This window comes from Pan paniscus, chromosome 7, assembly GCF_029289425.2.
Source record: "Pan paniscus chromosome 7, NHGRI_mPanPan1-v2.0_pri, whole genome shotgun sequence".
Lineage (NCBI taxonomy): Eukaryota > Metazoa > Chordata > Mammalia > Primates > Hominidae > Pan > Pan paniscus.
The window spans coordinates 116,253,704-116,258,952 of record NC_073256.2 but is presented as its reverse complement, the minus strand read 5'-3'; the positions used below and the strand labels follow the sequence as shown (position 1 = coordinate 116,258,952).

Below are 5,249 nucleotides of genomic sequence, written 5' to 3'. Positions count from 1 at the left end.
TAAATGCAAGTTATGGACCTAGTCTGGATCCTAATTTAAACAACTTTATGACACAATTGGGGAAATCTGAACACTTGCTACATGTTTAATGATGTGAAGGCATTATTAATTTTTAGGTACTATAATGCAATTGCAGTTATATTTCTCAAAAACAGCTTTCTCTTAGGGATACATATTGAAATATTTTTGGGTGAAATGATAAGATATCTGGGATTTGCTTAAAAACAATTCAGGAAGGAGGGCATGGAGGATTATGAACGAAACATTGGCCGTGAGTTGATAGTTGTTGAGGTTATTTTTTTGTTTGTTTGTTTGTTTTGAGATGGAGTCTCTCCCTGTTGCCCAGGCTGGAGTGCAGTGGCGCAATCTTGGCTCACTGTAACTTCTGCCTCCCAGGTTCAAGGGATTCTCCTGCCTCAGCCTCCCGAGTAGCTGGGACTACAGGTGGTGCCACCACGCCTGGCTAATTTTTTTGTATTTTTAGTAAAGACGGGGTTTCACCATGTTAGGTAGGATGGTCTCGATCTCCTGAACTTGTGACCCGCCAGCCTCAGCCTCCCAAAGTGCTGGGATTACAGCCATAAGCCACCGCACCCGACCTTTTTTGAGATTTCTATATACTTCTATTTGTGTTTGAAATTTTCTGTAATAAATTTTGTTTTTTGGTTGCTTTTGAGACAGAATCTTGCTCTGTCGCCCAGGCTGGAGTGCAGTGGCACAATCATGGCTCACTGTAGCCTCCAAATCCTGGGCTCAAGCAATTATCTCACCTCAGCCTCTGGAGTAGCTGGGACTACAGGTGCATACCACCATGCCTGGCTAATTTTTTTTTTTTTTTTTTTTTATTGGTAGAGATGGGGTTATCCCTATGTTGCTCAGGCTGGTCTCGAACTCCTGGTCTCAACGGATCCTCCCTCCTTAGTCTCCCAAAATGCTGGGATTACAGGCGTGAGCCACCACACCCAGCCTGTAATAATTTTTTTGTTTTTAAGAAAAAAGCACTATGTGGCAAATAGTTTGGATAGAAGTGAAGATGAGGTGGTCAGGAAAATTGGTAGAGAACATCTCTTTAGAGGTGATGGAAGACACTGACATGAAACATGCCTTTAAAAAGTTTGAATAAAATGTTTTCATGAAATGTGTCAGTGGGAAAAGGCAATTTTTAAAAATAACATTTTTTAATACTTGCAATTTTGTATATGCATTTTAAACTAAATTACCAAGTTAAATATTGTAAGAAGATAGTTAAACATTTCATCTTTGCATCAGTGGCCAAAACGACTTGGCTGTCTGATGAGTGCAGCCCCAGGCTCCAAGTTCCTGACTGCCCTCCTCTGTTGCGGTGGCATTCCTGGAAGGCAGTGGATCTGGAAGCACTGGCGGCCGCGCTGCAGACCATGAGAACTACTACTGAACAAGCGTGTCCTATCTGACCACGGGGCAGGAGCACAACCACGCTGTGGTGCGCAGGGCTGAGGTCTTCCATGCCGTGAAGGCAGTCAACACTTCCAAGTTCTGCCCTCATAGATATGTTGTAGACCAGCTAAACCATCACAATGTCACCAAGAAACGGCCCTAACTCTGAGCCATAACTCTAGATTTTATAGATCATGGTGCTGCCCTGTTTTTACCTATCCTTGGAACTGAAAAACTGTAGCTTCTATAGAAATGTGAGCCTTTGGACAGGGATCTTATTAAGATTGTTAAATCAAGTTTAGCCTAAAGCTGCCTCCTTACATATTTTAATTTTGGCCTAGGTTTCTCCGTACATAATGAACTATAACAAGTGGAGGTGTAAACAGACCGTAGCCCACACGTGTGCCAATCTCTGAGTTTTGACCAATCACATGTAGCCAACTCTTTGAACCGTGTTCAAATAAGGCAAAAGCTGAGCTGTAACCAATCTGGCTGTTTCTGTACCTCACTTCCGTTTTCTGCACATCACTTTCCTTTTTCTGTCCATAAATCTCCTACCATGTGGCTGCGCTGGATTCTCTGAGCCTACTCTGGCTCCGGATTTGTGAATCGTTCGTTGCTCAATTAAACTCTTTTAAATTTAATTTGGCTCAAGTTTTTCTTTTATCAAGACAAACGATTTTGTAGGGTTCTCTCTGACGCAGGAGCTACCTCCACCGCTGCCACCCAGAGGTGCTTGTCCGGATGATGAAGCTGCATCAGAAGCCTGCCCCAGGAGGCCACAGAGCAGGAGATCCACTCTCTTTTCAAGCAATAGGGAAGGTGCTGGAATGTGACATCATTAAGAACTACAGCTTTGTACACATAGAAGACAAGACGGCGGCTGAGGATACCATACACAACTTGCATCATTACAAGCTTCATGGGGTGAACATCAACGTGGAAGCCAGCAAGAATAAGAGCAAAGCATCAACCAAGTTACACGTGGGTAACATCAGTCCCACTTGTACCAACCAAGAGCTTCGAGCCAAGTTTGAGAAGTATGGTCCAGTCATTGAATGTGACATCGTGAAAGATTATGTCCTCATACACTTCATACACATGGAGTGGTCAGAGGACGCAGTGAGACCGTCAGGGGCCTTGACAACACAGAGTTTCAAGGCAAGATAATGCATGTGTAGTTGTCCACAAGCCCGGCTTCGGACTGCCCCTGGAATGGGAGACCAGTGTGGCTGCTATCAGTGTAAGAAAGAAGGTCACTGGTCCAAAGAGTGCCCAGTAGATCGTACGGGTCGTGTGGCAGACTTTACTGAGCAGTGTAATGAACAGTGTGCAGCAGTTCACACGCCTTACACCATGGGCTATGGGGAATCCAGGTATTACAACGATGCATATGCAGCACTCCACTACTATAAGCGATACTGGGTCTGCTCTTATGAGGCAGTAGCAGCAGTGGCAGCAGCTTCTGCATGTAACTAGGCAGAGCAGACCATGTCCCATCTGCCTCAAGTCCAAAGTACAACTGTGACCAGCCACCTCAACTCTACTTCTGCTAATCCCTAAGACAGATACCTATTGCCAAGTTCCTGTGCTGCTGCCACTTCAGCTGCTATGGCTGCTGCTCCGGCCACCACTTCCTCCTATTGTGGAACCGCGTCATGCTGCAGCCATGCTCCCCACAGTTGGAGAGGGCTACGGTTATGGGCCAGAGAGTGAGTTATTTCAGGCTTCAGCAGCTACACGGAATTCTCTACACGACATGGCCCGGTATGAACGGGAGCACTATATGGACCGAGCCTGGTACTCAGCCTTTTAAAAACTGGAGGTAGAATAATTGCTGACTGAACCCTCGGGCTGCGGGTATATATGAGAACTTGCTCCGTGCGGTCCCCTTTGCCAGGATGTTTCCATTGCTTCACGTTTCAGTAAACAAAAGGAGTTTGTGACCAACTATGTTTTCTTTCTTAATTTAATTCTTCTAAGTTGACTTTTCTTTCCTCCTGATACTAGTCTCTGTAGCCTTTTTTACTCTGTTCCTTATATTCTCAGCCTCTGAACAGCCCTAGGTAAGGATTATGCTGGCATCCCCTTTTTCTTGTGCAGTGGAACCCCTCTTATCTTGCTTTCCCTAGGAGTTGAATACTTCTCCCTGCCTACCTGCAGCATCTCCTTTCTCTTTCAAATGACCATGTAGTGGCAAGCAGCCTTTTACTCTTCTCTGTTAGTTCTGGACTCTAACATTGAAGTTAATCTTCTGAAATTGCTAGGACCATTGGGGGTTGTGTTGTTTGTTTTTTTGTATCTGACCTGTGATCGTGGTACAGCATTAGCTGAAATTTAGCCTTGTTTTACTCCACTCCTCCCATTTTTAAATAATTTTTTGACAAATAAACATTTCTAACACTTAAGAAAAAAAAGACATAAACATGAGCATAGTGGTCTGCATATAGAATATCTGGGGCTCTAAACTCCCTAATATTTAAAAGTATAATCACTGTCCTATTGTGTTTCTTATTTCTTTAGGCTGATAGGAAGATATCAGGGTTTTCCTGTGTGACAGATGATAAAAAACATATTTTGAATGAAAGCTGCAGTAAATCTACAAACTATGATTTGGGGTCTTTGCTTAAGTATGAGATATTTGATGAGGACTTTATAATGCAACATTAGTTTCCATACCTTCTGTCAAAAATAATTGCCTAAGGCCAGGCACAGTGGTTCACATCTGTAATGCAGTGTTTGGAAGGCTGAGGCTAGAGGATCACTTGAACCCAGCAGTTGGGCTGCTATTGTGTCACTGCACTCCAGCCTGAGTGACAGAGCAAGGCCCCACTTAAAAAAAAAAAAAAGAAGAAGAAGAAGAACTTCCTAAATTCAAGTGGAAATATAAGCTTTTTCAGTTAAACATACTAAAAAATAGCATTTTCTTCTGGGATTTGACTACTAAAAAGAGCATTCTCTTCTGGGATTCATTAGAAAAAAAAATCATCCCCATTGCTAAAAGTTTATTCAAGTTTTCTATCACCTGCCCATAAAAACTCAATTGTTTTAATATTTTCATCAGGATAACTTGGGACTGTATAATAGTCAAAGTTGCTCATATTCAGGCATATATAATATAAGCAATTATGTGTTTTCATTTAGTGCATTCAATGTCATATCCTAGCCATTTCCCTGTGCTATAATGAAATTGTAGTAAACATAATTTTCATGGCCCCTTAGGGTATTAGAGTCACTGAAAGGAGACCCGCATGGCTAGAACACACTGAAAGATGGAGATGCAGAAGGAGATGGTGCTAAAGAGGCGGTAGAAGCCAGAGTCTTTTAGGTTACGTTAGGGAATTTGGGTTTTGTCTTAAGTGAAAGGCAGGATAGTGGTGATTGAGAGGCTTGGGTTTTGGAGTCAGACTGACTGAGTTCAAATCTTAACTCTACACTGTTCTAGTTGTCAGTTTGGGCAAATTAATTTCTCCAGTCCTCAGTTTCCTTATCTGTAAAATAGGATGGTAATCACAGGGTTGTGAAGACTAAGATAATGCACCTGTGTAATGCATGATAATCTCTGCAAAGTGCCTGACACATTGGCTATTATTAAGTGCAATGGGAAGCCATTGAAGTATTTTTGTGTAGGATAGTGACATGACCCCATTTACTATGTTTTTAAATGATCCCTGGTTTCCATATGGAGGGCTCAGGGTGATTAGCTAGCTGGCTATCAGAAGAGAAGGCTTGGGCCAGGACGGTGACAGTGGGAAGACGCAAGAAATATTGTAGAGGAGGAATTGAGAGAGATTTGTGATCAACTGGATGGGCGTGGTGAGGGAAGAGGATGA

The 5,249-nt window shown here is 42.9% G+C and overlaps 1 pseudogene; it reads left to right on the top strand.

Moving 5' to 3' along the window:
* The first annotated feature begins 243 nt into the window (after nt 1–243).
* Nucleotides 244–3,232, top strand: LOC103786645 (RNA-binding protein 4B-like; annotated as a pseudogene).
* The last annotated feature ends 2,017 nt before the right edge of the window (nt 3,233–5,249 follow it).